Source organism: Salmo salar, chromosome 10 (assembly GCF_965601325.2).
Source record: "Salmo salar chromosome 10, fSalSal1, whole genome shotgun sequence".
Taxonomy (NCBI): domain Eukaryota; kingdom Metazoa; phylum Chordata; class Actinopteri; order Salmoniformes; family Salmonidae; genus Salmo; species Salmo salar.
In genome coordinates, this window is record NC_138300.1 from 61,360,199 (window position 1) to 61,379,440 (window position 19,242).

At 52.1% G+C, this 19,242-nt stretch overlaps 1 protein-coding gene across 2 annotated transcripts in view; it reads left to right on the forward strand.

Annotated features, from left to right (window-relative positions):
- Window positions 1-19,242, forward strand: part of LOC106560669 (gamma-aminobutyric acid receptor subunit alpha-5) — a 163,719-nt gene that overhangs the window by 55,467 nt on the left and 89,010 nt on the right. The gene's annotated exons all lie outside the window — the stretch shown is intronic.

A 19,242-nucleotide genomic window follows, 5' to 3' on the forward strand; every position in this document is an offset into this window, starting at 1 on the left:
GGTAACCAGTCAACTAGTCAGTAACTGTACTGTCCTGTTCCCCCTGCAGTCTGGTAACCAGTCAACTAGTCAGTAACTGTACTGTCCTGTTCCCCCTGCAGCCTGGTAACCAGTCAACTAGTCAGTAACTGTACTGTCCTGTTCCCCCTGCAGCCTGGTAAGCAGTCAACTAGTCAGTAACCGTACTGTCCTGTTCCCCCTGCAAACTGGTAACCAGTCAACTAGTCAGTAACTGTACTGTTCCCCCTGCAGCCTGGTAACCAGTCAACTAGTCAGTAACTGTCCCGTTCCCCCTGCAGCCTGGTAACCAGTCAACTAGTCAGTAACTGTAGTGTCCTGTTCCCCCTGCAGCCTGGTAACCAGTCAACTAGTCAGTAACTGCACTGTCCTGTTCCCCCTGCAGCCTGGTAACCAGTCAACTAGTCAGTAACTCTCCTGTTCCCCCTGCAGCCTGGTAACCAGTCAACTAGTCAGTAACTGTCCTGTTCCCCCTGCAGCCTGGTAACCAGTCAACTAGTCAGTAACTCTCCTGTTCCCCCTGCAGCCTGGTAACCAGTCAACTAGTCAGTAACTGTACTGTCCTGTTCCCCCTGCAGCCTGGTAACCAGTCAACTAGTCAGTAACTGTACTCTCCTGTTCCCCCTGCAGCCTGGTAACCAGTCAACTAGTCAGTAAGTTTCCCATTCCCCCTGCAGCCTGGTAACCAGTCAACTAGTCAGTAACTGTACTGTCCTGTTCCCCCTGCAGCCTGGTAACCAGTCAACTAGTCAGTAACTGTACTGTTCCCCCTGCAGCCTGGTAACCAGTCAACTAGTCAGTAACTGTCCTGTCCTGTTCCCCCTGCAGCCTGGTAACCAGTCAACTAGTCAGTAACTGTCCTGTCCTGTTCCCCTTGCAGCCTGGTAACCAGTCAACTAGTCAGTAACCGTACTGTCCTGTTCCCCCTGCAGCCTGGTAACCAGTCAACTAGTCAGTAACTGTACTGTTCCCCCTGCAGCCTGGTAACCAGTCAACTAGTCAGTAACTGTCCTGTTCCCCCTGCAGCCTGGTAACCAGTCAACTAGTCAGTAATTGTACTGTCCTGTTCCCCCTGCAGCCTGGTAACCAGTCAACTAGTCAGTAACTGTCCTGTTCCCCCTGCAGCCTGGTAACCAGTTTACTAGTCAGAAAGTGTACTGTCCTGTTCCCCCTGCAGCCTGGTAACCAGTCAACCAGTAAGTAACTGTACTGTCCTGTTCCCCCTGCAGCCTGGTAACCAGTCAACTAGTCAGTAACTGTCCTGTTCCCCCTGCAGCCTGGTAACCAGTTTACTAGTCAGAAAGTGTACTGTCCTGTTCCCCCTGCAGCCTGGTAACCAGTCAACCAGTAAGTAACTGTACTGTCCTGTTCCCCCTGCAGCCTGGTAACCAGTCAACTAGTCAGTAACTGTCCTGTTCCCCCTGCAGCCTGGTAACCAGTCAACTAGTCAGTAACTGTACTCTCCTGTTCCCCCTGCAGCCTGGTAACCAGTCAACTAGTCAGTAAGTTTCCCATTCCCCCTGCAGCCTGGTAACCAGTCAACTAGTCAGTAACTGTACTGTCCTGTTCCCTCTGCAGCCTGGTAACCAGTCAACTAGTCAGTAACTGTCCTGTTCCCCCTACAGCCTGGTAACCAGTCAACTAGTCAGTAACTGTCCTGTTCCCCCATCAGCCTGGTAACCAGTCAACTAGTCAGTAACCGTGCTGTCCTGTTCCCCATGCAGCCTGGTAACCAGTCAACTAGTCAGTAACTGTACTGTTCCCCCTGCAGCCTGGTAACCAGTCAACGAGTCAGTAACTGTCCCGTTCCCCCTGCAGCCTGGTAACCAGTCAACTAGTCAGTAACTGTACTGTCCTGTTCCCCCTGCAGCCTGGTAACCAGTCAACTAGTCAGTAACTGTCCTGTTCCCCCTGAAGCCTGGTAACCAGTTTACTAGTCAGAAACTGTACTGTCCTGTTCCCCCTGCAGCCTGGTAACCAGTCAACTAGTCAGTAAGTTTCCCGTTCCCCCGGCAGCCTGGTAACCAGTCAACTAGTCAGTAACTGTACTGTCCTGTTCCCCCTGCAGCCTGGTAACCAGTCAACTAGTCAGTAACTGTCCTGTTCCCCCTGCAGCCTGGTAACCAGTCAACTAGTCAGTAACTGTCATTTTCCCCCTGTAGCCTGGTAACCAGTCAACTAGTCAGTAACTGTCCTGTTCCCCCTGCAGCCTGGTAACCAGTCAACTAGTCAGTAACTGTACTGTCCTGTTCCCCCTGCAGCCTGGTAACCAGTCAACTAGTCAGTAACTGTCCTGTTCCCCCTGCAGCCTGGTAACCAGTCAACTAGTCAGTAACTGTACTGTCCTGTTCCCCCTGAAGCCTGGTAACCAGTCAACTAGTCAGTAACTGTACTGTTCCCCCTGCAGCCTGGTAACCAGTCAACTAGTCAGTAACTTTCCCGTTCCCCCTGCAGCCTGGTAACCAGTCAACTAGTCAGTAACTGTCCTGTCCTGTTCCCCTTGCAGCCTGGTAACCAGTCAACTAGTCAGTAACCGTACTGTCCTGTTCCCCCTGCAGCCTGGTAACCAGTCAACTAGTCAGTAACCGTACTGTCCAGTTCCCCCTGCAGCCTGGAAACCAGTCAACTAGTCAGTAACTGTACTGTCCTGTTCCCCCTGCAGCCTGGTAACCAGTCAACTAGTCAGTAACTGTCTTGTTCCCCCTGCAGCCTGGTAACCAGTCAACTAGTCAGTAACTGTCCTGTTCCCCCTGCAGCCTGGTAACCAGTTTACTAGTCAGAAAGTGTACTGTCCTGTTCCCCCTGCAGCCTGGTAACCAGTCAACCAGTAAGTAACTGTACTGTCCTGTTCCCCCTGCAGCCTGGTAACCAGTCAACTAGTCAGTAACTGTCCTGTTCCCCCTGCAGCCTGGTAACCAGTTTACTAGTCAGAAAGTGTGCTGTCCTGTTCCCCCTGCAGCCTGGTAACCAGTCAACCAGTAAGTAACTGTACTGTCCTGTTCCCCCTGCAGCCTGGTAACCAGTCAACTAGTCAGTAACTGTCCTGTTCCCCCTGCAGCCTGGTAACCAGTCAACTAGTCAGTAACTGTACTCTCCTGTTCCCCCTGCAGCCTGGTAACCAGTCAACTAGTCAGTAAGTTTCCCATTCCCCCTGCAGCCTGGTAACCAGTCAACTAGTCAGTAACTGTACTGTCCTGTTCCCTCTGCAGCCTGGTAACCAGTCAACTAGTCAGTAACTGTCCTGTTCCCCCTGCAGCCTGGTAACCAGTCAACTAGTCAGTAACTGTCCTGTTCCCCCATCAGCCTGGTAACCAGGCAACTAGTCAGTAACCGTGCTGTCCTGTTCCCCCTGCAGCCTGGTAACCAGTCAACTAGTCAGTAACTGTGCTGTCCTGTTCCCCCTGCAGCCTGGTAACCAGTCAACGAGTCAGTAACTGTCCCGTTCCCCCTGCAGCCTGGTAACCAGTCAACTAGTCAGTAACTGTACTGTCCTGTTCCCCCTGCAGCCTGGTAACCAGTCAACTAGTCAGTAACTGTCCTGTTCCCCCTGCAGCCTGGTAACCAGTTTACTAGTCAGAAACTGTACTGTCCTGTTCCCCCTGCAGCCTGGTAACCAGTCAACTAGTCAGTAACTGTCCTGTTCACCCTGCAGACTGGTAACCAGTCAACTAGTCAGTAACTGTACTCTCCTGTTCCCCCTGCAGCCTAGTAACCAGTCAACTAGTCAGTAAGTTTCCCGTTCCCCCAGCAGCCTGGTAACCAGTCAACTAGTCAGTAACTGTATTGTCCTGTTCCCCCTGCAGCCTGGTAACCAGTCAACTAGTCAGTAACTGTCCTGTTCCCCCTGCAGCCTGGTAAACAGTCAACTAGTCAGTAACTGTCATTTTCCCCCTGTAGCCTGGTAACCAGTCAACTAGTCAGTAACTGTCCTGTTCCCCCTGCAGCCTGGTAACCAGTCAACTAGTCAGTAACTGTACTGTCCTGTTCCCCCTGCAGCCTGGTAACCAGTCAACTAGTCAGTAACTGTCCTGTTCCCCCTGCAGCCTGGTAACCAGTCAACTAGTCAGTAACTGTACTGTCCTGTTCCCCCTGAAGCCTGGTAACCAGTCAACTAGTCAGTAACTGTCCTGTTCCCCCTGCAGCCTGGTAACCAGTTTACTAGTCAGAAACTGTACTGTCCTGTTCCCCCTGCAGCCTGGTAACCAGTCAACTAGTCAGTAACTGTCCTGTTCCCCCTGCAGACTGGTAACCAGTCAACTAGTCAGTAACTGTCCTGTTCCCCCTGCAGCCTGGTAACCAGTCAACCAGTAAGTAACTGTACTGTCCTGTTCCCCCTGCAGCCTGGTAACCAGTCAACTAGTCAGTAACTGTACTCTCCTGTTCCCCCTGCAGCCTGGTAACCAGTCAACTAGTCAGTAAGTTTCCCGTTCCCCCTGCAGCCTGGTAACCAGTCAACTAGTCAGTAACTGTACTGTCCTGTTCCCCCTGCAGCCTGGTAACCAGTCAACTAGACAGTAATTGTCCTGTTCCCCCTGCAGCCTGGTAACCAGTCAACTAGTCAGTAACTGTCCTGTTCCCCCTGCAGCCTGGTAACCAGTCAACTAGTCAGTAACTGTCCTGTTCCCCCTGCAGCCTGGTAACCAGTCAACTAGTCAGTAACTGTCCTGTTCCCCCTGCAGCTTGGTAACCAGTCAACTAGTCAGTAACTGTCCTGTTCCCCCTGCAGCCTGGTAACCAGTCAACTAGTCAGTAACTGTCCTGTTCCCCCTGCAGCCTGGTAACCAGTCAACTAGTCAGTAACTGTACTGTCCTGTTCCCCCTGCAGTCTGGTAACCAGTCAACTAGTCAGTAACTGTACTGTCCTGTTCCCCCTGCAGCCTGGTAACCAGTCAACTAGTCAGTAACTGTACTGTCCTGTTCCCCCTGCAGCCTGGTAAGCAGTCAACTAGTCAGTAACCGTACTGTCCTGTTCCCCCTGCAAACTGGTAACCAGTCAACTAGTCAGTAACTGTACTGTTCCCCCTGCAGCCTGGTAACCAGTCAACTAGTCAGTAACTGTCCCGTTCCCCCTGCAGCCTGGTAACCAGTCAACTAGTCAGTAACTGTAGTGTCCTGTTCCCCCTGCAGCCTGGTAACCAGTCAACTAGTCAGTAACTGCACTGTCCTGTTCCCCCTGCAGCCTGGTAACCAGTCAACTAGTCAGTAACTCTCCTGTTCCCCCTGCAGCCTGGTAACCAGTCAACTAGTCAGTAACTGTCCTGTTCCCCCTGCAGCCTGGTAACCAGTCAACTAGTCAGTAACTCTCCTGTTCCCCCTGCAGCCTGGTAACCAGTCAACTAGTCAGTAACTGTACTGTCCTGTTCCCCCTGCAGCCTGGTAACCAGTCAACTAGTCAGTAACTGTCCTGTTCCCCCTGCTGACTGGTAACCAGTCAACTAGTCAGTAACTGTACTGTCCTGTTCCCCCTGCAGCCTGGTAACCAGTCAACTAGTCAGTAACTGTCCTGTTCCCCCTGCAGCCTGGTAACCAGTCAACTAGTCAGTAACTGTCCTGTTCCCCCTGCAGCCTGGTAACCAGTCAACTAGTCAGTAACTGTACTGTCCTGTTCCCCCTGCAGCCTGGTAACCAGTCAACTAGTCAGTAACTGTCCTGTTCCCCCTGCAGCCTGGTAACCAGTCAACTAGTCAGTAACTTTCCCGTTCCCCCTGCAGCCTGGTAACCAGTCAACTAGTCAGTAACTGTCCTGTCCTGTTCCCATTGCAGCCTGGTAACCAGTCAACTAGTCAGTAACCGTACTGTCCTGTTCCCCCTGCAGCCTGGTAACCAGTCAACTAGTCAGTAACTGTCCTGTTCCCCCTGCAGCCTGGTAACCAGTCAACTAGTCAGTAACTGTACTGTCCTGTTCCCCCTGCAGCCTGGTAACCAGTCAACTAGTCAGTAACTGTCCTGTTCCCCCTGCAGCCTGGTAACCAGTCAACTAGTCAGTAACTCTCCTGTTCCCCCTGCAGCCTGGTAACCAGTCAACGAGTCAGTAACTGTAATGTCCTGTTCCCCCTGCAGCCTGGTAACCAGTCAACTAGTCAGTAACTGTACTGTCCTGTTCCCCCTGCAGCCTTGTAACCAGTCAACTAGTCAGTAACTGTCCTGTCCTGTTCCCCCTGCAGCCTTGTAACCAGTCAACTAGTCAGTAATTGTACTGTCCTGTTCCCCCTGCAGCCTGGTAACCAGTCAACTAGTCAGTAACTGTCCTGTTCCCCCTGCAGCCTGGTAACCAGTTTACTAGTCAGAAACTGCACTGTCCTGTTCCCCCTGCAGCCTGGTAACCAGTCAACCAGTAAGTAACTGTACTGTCCTGTTCCCCCTGCAGCCTGGTAACCAGTCAACTAGTCAGTAACTGTACTGTCCTGTTCCCCCTGCAGCCTGGTAACCAGTCAACTAGTCAGTAACTGTCCTGTTCCCCCTGCAGCCTGGTAACCAGTCAACTAGTCAGTAACTGTACTCTCCTGTTCCCCCTGCAGCCTGGTAACCAGTCAACTAGTCAGTAAGTTTCCCATTCCCCCTGCAGCCTGGTAACCAGTCAACTAGTCAGTAACTGTACTGTCCTGTTCCCCCTGCAGCCTGGTAACCAGTCAACTAGTCAGTAACTGTACTGTTCCCCCTGCAGCCTGGTAACCAGTCAACTAGTCAGTAACTTTCCCGTTCCCCCTGCAGCCTGGTAACCAGTCAACTAGTCAGTAACTGTCCTGTCCTGTTCCCATTGCAGCCTGGTAACCAGTCAACTAGTCAGTAACCGTACTGTCCTGTTCCCCCTGCAGCCTGGTAACCAGTCAACTAGTCAGTAACTGTACTGTTCCCCCTGCAGCCTGGTAACCAGTCAACTAGTCAGTAACGTTCCCGTTCCCCCTGCAGCCTGGAAACCAGTCAACTAGTCAGTAACTGTACTGTCCTGTTCCCCCTGCAGCCTGGTAACCAGTCAACTAGTCAGTAACTTTCTTGTTCCCCCTGCAGCCTGGTAACCAGTCAACTAGTCAGTAACTGTCCTGTTCCCCCTGCAGCCTGGTAACCAGTCAACTAGTCAGTAATTGTACTGTCCTGTTCCCCCTGCAGCCTGGTAACCAGTCAACTAGTCAGTAACTGTCCTGTTCCCCCTGCAGCCTGGTAACCAGTCAACCAGTAAGTAACTGTACTGTCCTGTTCCCCCTGCAGCCTGGTAACCAGTCAACTAGTCAGTAACTGTCCTGTTCACCCTGCAGCCTGGTAACCAGTTTACTAGTCAGAAACTGTACTGTCCTGTTCCCCCTGCAGCCTGGTAACCAGTCAACCAGTAAGTAACTGTACTGTCCTGTTCCCCCTGCAGCCTGGTAACCAGTCAACTAGTCAGTAACTGTACTGTCCTGTTCCCCTTGCAGCCTGGTAACCAGTCAACTAGTCAGTAACTGTCCTGTTCCCCCTGCAGCCTGGTAACCAGTTTACTAGTCAGAAACTGTACTGTCCTGTTCCCCCTGCAGCCTGGTAACCAGTCAACCAGTAAGTAACTGTACTGTCCTGTTCCCCCTGCAGCCTGGTAACCAGTCAACTAGTCAGTAACTGTACTGTCCTGTTCCCCCTGCAGCCTGGTAACCAGTCAACTAGTCAGTAACTGTCCTGTTCCCCCTGCAGCCTGGTAACCAGTCAACTAGTCAGTAACTGTACTCTCCTGTTCCCCCTGCAGCCTGGTAACCAGTCAACTAGTCAGTAAGTTTCCCATTCCCCCTGCAGCCTGGTAACCAGTCAACTAGTCAGTAACTGTACTGTCCTGTTCCCCCTGCAGCCTGGTAACCAGTCAACTAGTCAGTAACTGTACTGTTCCCCCTGCAGCCTGGTAACCAGTCAACTAGTCAGTAACTTTCCCGTTCCCCCTGCAGCCTGGTAACCAGTCAACTAGTCAGTAACTGTCCTGTCCTGTTCCCCTTGCAGCCTGGTAACCAGTCAACTAGTCAGTAACCGTACTGTCCTGTTCCCCCTGCAGCCTGGTAACCAGTCAACTAGTCAGTAACTGTACTGTTCCCCCTGCAGCCTGGTAACCAGTCAACTAGTCAGTAACTGTCCTGTTCCCCCTGCAGCCTGGTAACCAGTCAACTAGTCAGTAATTGTACTGTCCTGTTCCCCCTGCAGCCTGGTAACCAGTCAACTAGTCAGTAACTGTCCTGTTCCCCCTGCAGCCTGGTAACCAGTTTACTAGTCAGAAAGTGTACTGTCCTGTTCCCCCTGCAGCCTGGTAACCAGTCAACCAGTAAGTAACTGTACTGTCCTGTTCCCCCTGCAGCCTGGTAACCAGTCAACTAGTCAGTAACTGTCCTGTTCCCCCTGCAGCCTGGTAACCAGTTTACTAGTCAGAAAGTGTACTGTCCTGTTCCCCCTGCAGCCTGGTAACCAGTCAACCAGTAAGTAACTGTACTGTCCTGTTCCCCCTGCAGCCTGGTAACCAGTCAACTAGTCAGTAACTGTCCTGTTCCCCCTGCAGCCTGGTAACCAGTCAACTAGTCAGTAACTGTACTCTCCTGTTCCCCCTGCAGCCTGGTAACCAGTCAACTAGTCAGTAAGTTTCCCATTCCCCCTGCAGCCTGGTAACCAGTCAACTAGTCAGTAACTGTACTGTCCTGTTCCCTCTGCAGCCTGGTAACCAGTCAACTAGTCAGTAACTGTCCTGTTCCCCCTGCAGCCTGGTAACCAGTCAACTAGTCAGTAACTGTCCTGTTCCCCCATCAGCCTGGTAACCAGTCAACTAGTCAGTAACCGTGCTGTCCTGTTCCCCATGCAGCCTGGTAACCAGTCAACTAGTCAGTAACTGTACTGTTCCCCCTGCAGCCTGGTAACCAGTCAACGAGTCAGTAACTGTCCCGTTCCCCCTGCAGCCTGGTAACCAGTCAACTAGTCAGTAACTGTACTGTCCTGTTCCCCCTGCAGCCTGGTAACCAGTCAACTAGTCAGTAACTGTCCTGTTCCCCCTGCAGCCTGGTAACCAGTTTACTAGTCAGAAACTGTACTGTCCTGTTCCCCCTGCAGCCTGGTAACCAGTCAACTAGTCAGTAAGTTTCCCGTTCCCCCGGCAGCCTGGTAACCAGTCAACTAGTCAGTAACTGTACTGTCCTGTTCCCCCTGCAGCCTGGTAACCAGTCAACTAGTCAGTAACTGTCCTGTTCCCCCTGCTGACTGGTAACCAGTCAACTAGTCAGTAACTGTACTGTCCTGTTCCCCCTGCAGCCTGGTAACCAGTCAACTAGTCAGTAACTGTCCTGTTCCCCCTGCAGCCTGGTAACCAGTCAACTAGTCAGTAACTGTCCTGTTCCCCCTGCAGCCTGGTAACCAGTCAACTAGTCAGTAACTGTACTGTCCTGTTCCCCCTGCAGCCTGGTAACCAGTCAACTAGTCAGTAACTGTCCTGTTCCCCCTGCAGCCTGGTAACCAGTCAACTAGTCAGTAACTTTCCCGTTCCCCCTGCAGCCTGGTAACCAGTCAACTAGTCAGTAACTGTCCTGTCCTGTTCCCATTGCAGCCTGGTAACCAGTCAACTAGTCAGTAACCGTACTGTCCTGTTCCCCCTGCAGCCTGGTAACCAGTCAACTAGTCAGTAACTGTACTGTCCTGTTCCCCCTGCAGCCTGGTAACCAGTCAACTAGTCAGTAACTGTCCTGTTCCCCCTGCAGCCTGGTAACCAGTCAACTAGTCAGTAACTCTCCTGTTCCCCCTGCAGCCTGGTAACCAGTCAACGAGTCAGTAACTGTAATGTCCTGTTCCCCCTGCAGCCTGGTAACCAGTCAACTAGTCAGTAACTGTACTGTCCTGTTCCCCCTGCAGCCTTGTAACCAGTCAACTAGTCAGTAACTGTCCTGTCCTGTTCCCCCTGCAGCCTTGTAACCAGTCAACTAGTCAGTAATTGTACTGTCCTGTTCCCCCTGCAGCCTGGTAACCAGTCAACTAGTCAGTAACTGTCCTGTTCCCCCTGCAGCCTGGTAACCAGTTTACTAGTCAGAAACTGCACTGTCCTGTTCCCCCTGCAGCCTGGTAACCAGTCAACCAGTAAGTAACTGTACTGTCCTGTTCCCCCTGCAGCCTGGTAACCAGTCAACTAGTCAGTAACTGTACTGTCCTGTTCCCCCTGCAGCCTGGTAACCAGTCAACTAGTCAGTAACTGTCCTGTTCCCCCTGCAGCCTGGTAACCAGTCAACTAGTCAGTAACTGTACTCTCCTGTTCCCCCTGCAGCCTGGTAACCAGTCAACTAGTCAGTAAGTTTCCCATTCCCCCTGCAGCCTGGTAACCAGTCAACTAGTCAGTAACTGTACTGTCCTGTTCCCCCTGCAGCCTGGTAACCAGTCAACTAGTCAGTAACTGTACTGTTCCCCCTGCAGCCTGGTAACCAGTCAACTAGTCAGTAACTTTCCCGTTCCCCCTGCAGCCTGGTAACCAGTCAACTAGTCAGTAACTGTCCTGTCCTGTTCCCATTGCAGCCTGGTAACCAGTCAACTAGTCAGTAACCGTACTGTCCTGTTCCCCCTGCAGCCTGGTAACCAGTCAACTAGTCAGTAACTGTACTGTTCCCCCTGCAGCCTGGTAACCAGTCAACTAGTCAGTAACGTTCCCGTTCCCCCTGCAGCCTGGAAACCAGTCAACTAGTCAGTAACTGTACTGTCCTGTTCCCCCTGCAGCCTGGTAACCAGTCAACTAGTCAGTAACTTTCTTGTTCCCCCTGCAGCCTGGTAACCAGTCAACTAGTCAGTAACTGTCCTGTTCCCCCTGCAGCCTGGTAACCAGTCAACTAGTCAGTAATTGTACTGTCCTGTTCCCCCTGCAGCCTGGTAACCAGTCAACTAGTCAGTAACTGTCCTGTTCCCCCTGCAGCCTGGTAACCAGTCAACCAGTAAGTAACTGTACTGTCCTGTTCCCCCTGCAGCCTGGTAACCAGTCAACTAGTCAGTAACTGTCCTGTTCACCCTGCAGCCTGGTAACCAGTTTACTAGTCAGAAACTGTACTGTCCTGTTCCCCCTGCAGCCTGGTAACCAGTCAACCAGTAAGTAACTGTACTGTCCTGTTCCCCCTGCAGCCTGGTAACCAGTCAACTAGTCAGTAACTGTACTGTCCTGTTCCCCTTGCAGCCTGGTAACCAGTCAACTAGTGAGTAACTGTCCTGTTCCCCCTGCAGCCTGGTAACCAGTTTACTAGTCAGAAACTGTACTGTCCTGTTCCCCCTGCAGCCTGGTAACCAGTCAACCAGTAAGTAACTGTACTGTCCTGTTCCCCCTGCAGCCTGGTAACCAGTCAACTAGTCAGTAACTGTACTGTCCTGTTCCCCCTGCAGCCTGGTAACCAGTCAACTAGTCAGTAACTGTCCTGTTCCCCCTGCAGCCTGGTAACCAGTCAACTAGTCAGTAACTGTACTCTCCTGTTCCCCCTGCAGCCTGGTAACCAGTCAACTAGTCAGTAAGTTTCCCATTACCCCTGCAGCCTGGTAACCAGTCAACTAGTCAGTAACTGTACTGTCCTGTTCCCCCTGCAGCCTGGTAACCAGTCAACTAGTCAGTAACTGTACTGTTCCCCCTGCAGCCTGGTAACCAGTCAACTAGTCAGTAACTTTCCCGTTCCCCCTGCAGCCTGGTAACCAGTCAACTAGTCAGTAACTGTCCTGTCCTGTTCCCCTTGCAGCCTGGTAACCAGTCAACTAGTCAGTAACCGTACTGTCCTGTTCCCCCTGCAGCCTGGTAACCAGTCAACTAGTCAGTAACTGTACTGTTCCCCCTGCAGCCTGGTAACCAGTCAACTAGTCAGTAACTGTCCTGTTCCCCCTGCAGCCTGGTAACCAGTCAACTAGTCAGTAATTGTACTGTCCTGTTCCCCCTGCAGCCTGGTAACCAGTCAACTAGTCAGTAACTGTCCTGTTCCCCCTGCAGCCTGGTAACCAGTTTACTAGTCAGAAAGTGTACTGTCCTGTTCCCCCTGCAGCCTGGTAACCAGTCAACCAGTAAGTAACTGTACTGTCCTGTTCCCCCTGCAGCCTGGTAACCAGTCAACTAGTCAGTAACTGTCCTGTTCCCCCTGCAGCCTGGTAACCAGTTTACTAGTCAGAAAGTGTACTGTCCTGTTCCCCCTGCAGCCTGGTAACCAGTCAACCAGTAAGTAACTGTACTGTCCTGTTCCCCCTGCAGCCTGGTAACCAGTCAACTAGTCAGTAACTGTCCTGTTCCCCCTGCAGCCTGGTAACCAGTCAACTAGTCAGTAACTGTACTCTCCTGTTCCCCCTGCAGCCTGGTAACCAGTCAACTAGTCAGTAAGTTTCCCATTCCCCCTGCAGCCTGGTAACCAGTCAACTAGTCAGTAACTGTACTGTCCTGTTCCCTCTGCAGCCTGGTAACCAGTCAACTAGTCAGTAACTGTCCTGTTCCCCCTGCAGCCTGGTAACCAGTCAACTAGTCAGTAACTGTCCTGTTCCCCCATCAGCCTGGTAACCAGTCAACTAGTCAGTAACCGTGCTGTCCTGTTCCCCATGCAGCCTGGTAACCAGTCAACTAGTCAGTAACTGTACTGTTCCCCCTGCAGCCTGGTAACCAGTCAACGAGTCAGTAACTGTCCCGTTCCCCCTGCAGCCTGGTAACCAGTCAACTAGTCAGTAACTGTACTGTCCTGTTCCCCCTGCAGCCTGGTAACCAGTCAACTAGTCAGTAACTGTCCTGTTCCCCCTGCAGCCTGGTAACCAGTTTACTAGTCAGAAACTGTACTGTCCTGTTCCCCCTGCAGCCTGGTAACCAGTCAACTAGTCAGTAAGTTTCCCGTTCCCCCGGCAGCCTGGTAACCAGTCAACTAGTCAGTAACTGTACTGTCCTGTTCCCCCTGCAGCCTGGTAACCAGTCAACTAGTCAGTAACTGTCCTGTTCCCCCTGCAGCCTGGTAACCAGTCAACTAGTCAGTAACTGTCATTTTCCCCCTGTAGCCTGGTAACCAGTCAACTAGTCAGTAACTGTCCTGTTCCCCCTGCAGCCTGGTAACCAGTCAACTAGTCAGTAACTGTACTGTCCTGTTCCCCCTGCAGCCTGGTAACCAGTCAACTAGTCAGTAACTGTCCTGTTCCCCCTGCAGCCTGGTAACCAGTCAACTAGTCAGTAACTGTACTGTCCTGTTCCCCCTGAAGCCTGGTAACCAGTCAACTAGTCAGTAACTGTCCTGTTCCCCCTGCAGCCTGGTAACCAGTTTACTAGTCAGAAACTGTACTGTCCTGTTCCCCCTGCAGCCTGGTAACCAGTCAACTAGTCAGTAACTGTCCTGTTCCCCCTGCAGACTGGTAACCAGTCAACTAGTCAGTAACTGTCCTGTTCCCCCTGCAGCCTGGTAACCAGTCAACCAGTAAGTAACTGTACTGTCCTGTTCCCCCTGCAGCCTGGTAACCAGTCAACTAGTCAGTAACTGTACTCTCCTGTTCCCCCTGCAGCCTGGTAACCAGTCAACTAGTCAGTAAGTTTCCCGTTCCCCCTGCAGCCTGGTAACCAGTCAACTAGTCAGTAACTGTACTGTCCTGTTCCCCCTGCAGCCTGGTAACCAGTCAACTAGTCAGTAATTGTCCTGTTCCCCCTGCAGCCTGGTAACCAGTCAACTAGTCAGTAACTGTCCTGTTCCCCCTGCAGCCTGGTAACCAGTCAACTAGTCAGTAACTGTCCTGTTCCCCCTGCAGCCTGGTAACCAGTCAACTAGTCAGTAACTGTCCTGTTCCCCCTGCAGCTTGGTAACCAGTCAACTAGTCAGTAACTTTCCTGTTCCCACTGCAGCCTGGTAACCAGTCAACTAGTCAGTAACTGTCCTGTTCCCCCTGCAGCCTGGTAACCAGTCAACTAGTCAGTAACTGTCCTGTTCCCCCTGCAGCCTGGTAACCAGTCAACTAGTCAGTAACTGTACTGTCCTGTTCCCCCTGCAGTCTGGTAACCAGTCAACTAGTCAGTAACTGTACTGTCCTGTTCCCCCTGCAGCCTGGTAACCAGTCAACTAGTCAGTAACTGTACTGTCCTGTTCCCCCTGCAGCCTGGTAACCAGTCAACTAGTCAGTAACTGTACTGTCCTGTTCCCCCTGCAGCCTGGTAAGCAGTCAACTAGTCAGTAACCGTACTGTCCTGTTCCCCCTGCAGCCTGGTAACCAGTCAACAAGTCAGTAACTGTCCCGTTCCCCCTGCAGCCTGGTAACCAGTCAACTAGTCAGTAACTGTAGTGTCCTGTTCCCCCTGCAGCCTGGTAACCAGTCAACTAGTCAGTAACTCTCCTGTTCCCCCTGCAGCCTGGTAACCAGTCAACTAGTCAGAAACTGTACTGTCCTGTTCCCCCTGCAGCCTGGTAACCAGTCAACTAGTCAGTAACTGTCCTGTTCCCCCTGCAGCCTGGTAACCAGTCAACTAGTCAGTAACTCTCCTGTTCCCCCTGCAGCCTGGTAACCAGTCAACTAGTCAGTAACTGTACTGTCCTGTTCCCCCTGCAGCCTGGTAACCAGTCAACTAGTCAGTAACTGTCCTGTTCCCCCTGCAGTCTGGTAACCAGTGAACTAGTCAGTAACTGTACTGTCCTGTTCCCCCTGCAGCCTGGTAACCAGTCAACTAGTCAGTAACTGTCCTGTTCCCCCTGCTGACTGGTAACCAGTCAACTAGTCAGTAACTGTACTGTCCTGTTCCCGCTGCAGCCTGGTAACCAGTCAACTAGTCAGTAACTGTCCTGTTCCCCCTGCAGCCTGGTAACCAGTCAACTAGTCAGTAACTGTCCTGTTCCCCCTGTAGCCTGGTAACCAGTCAACTAGTCAGTAACTGTCCTGTTCCCCCTGCAGCCTGGTAACCAGTCAACTAGTCAGTAACTGTACTGTCCTGTTCCCCCTGCAGCCTGGTAACCAGTCAACTAGTCAGTAACTGTCCTGTTCCCCCTGCAGCCTGGTAACCAGTCAACTAGTCAGTAACTCTCCTGTTCCCCCTGCAGCCTGGTAACCAGTCAACGAGTCAGTAACTGTAATGTCCTGTTCCACCTGCAGCCTGGTAACCAGTCAACTAGTCAGTAACTGTCCTGTTCCCCCTGCAGCCTGGTAACCAGTCAACTAGTCAGTAACTGTACTGTCCTGTTCGCCCTGCAGCCTTGTAACCAGTCAACTAGTCAGTAACTGTCCTGTCCTGTTCCCCCATCAGCCTGGTAACCAGTCAACTAGTCAGTAACCGTACTGTCCTGTTCCCCCTGCAGCCTGGTAACCAGTCAACTAGTCAGTAACTGTACCGTTCCCCCTGCAGCCTGGTAACCAGTCAACGAGTCAGTAACTGTCCCGTTCCCCCTGCAGCCTGGTAACCAGTCAACTAGTCAGTAACTGTACTGTCCTGTTCCCCCTGCAGCCTGGTAACCAGTCAACTAGACAGTAACTGTACTGTCCTGTTCCCCCTGCAGCCTGGTAACCAGTCAACTAGTCAGTAACTCTCCTGTTCCCCCTGCAGCCTGGTAACCAGTCAACAAGTCAGTAACTGTACTGTCCTGTTCCCCCTGCAGCCTGGTAACCAGTCAACTAGTCAGTAACTGTCCTGTTCCCCTTGCAGCCTGGTAACCAGTCAACTAGTCAGTAACTGTACTGTCCTGTTCCCCCTGCAGCCTGGTAACCAGTCAACTAGTCAGTAACTGTCCTGTTCCCCCTGCAGCCTGGTAACCAGTCAACTAGTCAGTAACTGTCCTGTTCCCCCATCAGCCTGGTAACCAGTCAACTAGTCAGTAACCGTGCTGTCCTGTTCCCCATGCAGCCTGGTAACCAGTCAACTAGTCAGTAACTGTACTGTTCCCCCTGCAGCCTGGTAACCAGTCAACGAGTCAGTAACTGTCCCGTTCCCCCTGCAGCCTGGTAACCAGTCAACTAGTCAGTAACTGTACTGTCCTGTTCCCCCTGCAGCCTGGTAACCAGTCAACTAGTCAGTAACTGTCCTGTTCCCCCTGCAGCCTGGTAACCAGTTTACTAGTCAGAAACTGTACTGTCCTGTTCCCCCTGCAGCCTGGTAACCAGTCAACTAGTCAGTAAGTTTCCCGTTCCCCCGGCAGCCTGGTAACCAGTCAACTAGTCAGTAACTGTACTGTCCTGTTCCCCCTGCAGCCTGGTAACCAGTCAACTAGTCAGTAACTGTCCTGTTCCCCCTGCAGCCTGGTAACCAGTCAACTAGTCAGTAACTGTCATTTTCCCCCTGTAGCCTGGTAACCAGTCAACTAGTCAGTAACTGTCCTGTTCCCCCTGCAGCCTGGTAACCAGTCAACTAGTCAGTAACTGTACTGTCCTGTTCCCCCTGCAGCCTGGTAACCAGTCAACTAGTCAGTAACTGTCCTGTTCCCCCTGCAGCCTGGTAACCAGTCAACTAGTCAGTAACTGTACTGTCCTGTTCCCCCTGAAGCCTGGTAACCAGTCAACTAGTCAGTAACTGTCCTGTTCCCCCTGCAGCCTGGTAACCAGTTTACTAGTCAGAAACTGTACTGTCCTGTTCCCCCTGCAGCCTGGTAACCAGTCAACTAGTCAGTAACTGTCCTGTTCCCCCTGCAGACTGGTAACCAGTCAACTAGTCAGTAACTGTCCTGTTCCCCCTGCAGCCTGGTAACCAGTCAACCAGTAAGTAACTGTACTGTCCTGTTCCCCCTGCAGCCTGGTAACCAGTCAACTAGTCAGTAACTGTACTCTCCTGTTCCCCCTGCAGCCTGGTAACCAGTCAACTAGTCAGTAAGTTTCCCGTTCCCCCTGCAGCCTGGTAACCAGTCAACTAGTCAGTAACTGTACTGTCCTGTTCCCCCTGCAGCCTGGTAACCAGTCAACTAGTCAGTAATTGTCCTGTTCCCCCTGCAGCCTGGTAACCAGTCAACTAGTCAGTAACTGTCCTGTTCCCCCTGCAGCCTGGTAACCAGTCAACTAGTCAGTAACTGTCCTGTTCCCCCTGCAGCTTGGTAACCAGTCAACTAGTCAGTAACTTTCCTGTTCCCACTGCAGCCTGGTAACCAGTCAACTAGTCAGTAACTGTCCTGTTCCCCCTGCAGCCTGGTAACCAGTCAACTAGTCAGTAACTGTCCTGTTCCCCCTGCAGCCTGGTAACCAGTCAACTAGTCAGTAACTGTACTGTCCTGTTCCCCCTGCAGTCTGGTAACCAGTCAACTAGTCAGTAACTGTACTGTCCTGTTCCCCCTGCAGCCTGGTAACCAGTCAACTAGTCAGTAACTGTACTGTCCTGTTCCCCCTGCAGCCTGGTAACCAGTCAACTAGTCAGTAACTGTACTGTCCTGTTCCCCCTGCAGCCTGGTAAGCAGTCAACTAGTCAGTAACCGTACTGTCCTGTTCCCCCTGCAGCCTGGTAACCAGTCAACAAGTCAGTAACTGTCCCGTTCCCCCTGCAGCCTGGTAACCAGTCAACTAGTCAGTAACTGTAGTGTCCTGTTCCCCCTGCAGCCTGGTAACCAGTCAACTAGTCAGTAACTCTCCTGTTCCCCCTGCAGCCTGGTAACCAGTCAACTAGTCAGAAACTGTACTGTCCTGTTCCCCCTGCAGCCTGGTAACCAGTCAACTAGTCAGTAACTGTCCTGTTCCCCCTGCAGCCTGGTAACCAGTCAACTAGTCAGTAACTCTCCTGTTCCCCCTGCAGCCTGGTAACCAGTCAACTAGTCAGTAACTGTACTGTCCTGTTCCCCCTGCAGCCTGGTAACCAGTCAACTAGTCAGTAACTGTCCTGTTCCCCCTGCAGCCTGGTAACCAGTCAACTAGTCAGTAACTGTACTGTCCTGTTCCCCCTGCAGCCTGGTAACCAGTCAACTAGTCAGTAACTGTCCTGTTCCCCCTGCTGACTGGTAACCAGTCAACTAGTCAGTAACTGTACTGTCCTGTTCCCCCTGCAGCCTGGTAACCAGTCAACTAGTCAGTAACTGTCCTGTTCCCCCTGCAGCCTGGTAACCAGTCAACTAGTCAGTAACTGTCCTGTTCCCCCTGTAGCCTGGTAACCAGTCAACTAGTCAGTAACTGTCCTGTTCCCCCTGCAGCCTGGTAACCAGTCAACTAGTCAGTAACTGTACTGTCCTGTTCCCCCTGCAGCCTGGTAACCAGTCAACTAGTCAGTAACTGTCCTGTTCCCCCTGCAGCCTGGTAACCAGTCAACTAGTCAGTAACTCTCCTGTTCCCCCTGCAGCCTGGTAACCAGTCAACGAGTCAGTAACTGTAATGTCCTGTTCCACCTGCAGCCTGGTAACCAGTCAACTAGTCAGTAACTGTCCTGTTCCCCCTGCAGCCTGGTAACCAGTCAACTAGTCAGTAACTGTACTGTCCTGTTCCCCCTGCAGCCTTGTAACCAGTCAACTAGTCAGTAACTGTCCTGTCCTGTTCCCCCATCAGCCTGGTAACCAGTCAACTAGTCAGTAACCGTACTGTCCTGTTCCCCCTGCAGCCTGGTAACCAGTCAACTAGTCAGTAACTGTACCGTTCCCCCTGCAGCCTGGTAACCAGTCAACGAGTCAGTAACTGTCCCGTTCCCCCTGCAGCCTGGTAACCAGTCAACTAGTCAGTAACTGTACTGTCCTGTTCCCCCTGCAGCCTGGTAACCAGTCAACTAGACAGTAACTGTACTGTCCTGTTCCCCCTGCAGCCTGGTAACCAGTCAACTAGTCAGTAACTCTCCTGTTCCCCCTGCAGCCTGGTAACCAGTCAACAAGTCAGTAACTGTACTGTCCTGTTCCCCCTGCAGCCTGGTAACCAGTCAACTAGTCAGTAACTGTCCTGTTCCCCTTGCAGCCTGGTAACCAGTCAACTAGTCAGTAACTGTACTGTCCTGTTCCCCCTGCAGCCTGGTAACCAGTCAACTAGTCAGTAACTGTCCTGTTCCCCCTGCAGCCTGGTAACCAGTCAACTAGTCAGTAACTGTACTGTCCTGTTCCCCCTGCAGCCTGGTAACCAGTCAACTAGTCAGTAACTGTCCTGTTCCCCCTGCTGACTGGTAACCAGTCAACTAGTCAGTAACTGTACTGTCCTGTTCCCCCTGCAGCCTGGTAACCAGTCAACTAGTCAGTAACTGTCCTGTTCCCCCTGCAGCCTGGTAACCAGTCAACTAGTCAGTAACTGTCCTGTTCCCCCTGTAGCCTGGTAACCAGTCAACTAGTCAGTAACTGTCCTGTTCCCCCTGCAGCCTGGTTACCAGTCAACTAGTCAGTAACTGTACTGTCCTGTTCCCCCTGCAGCCTGGTA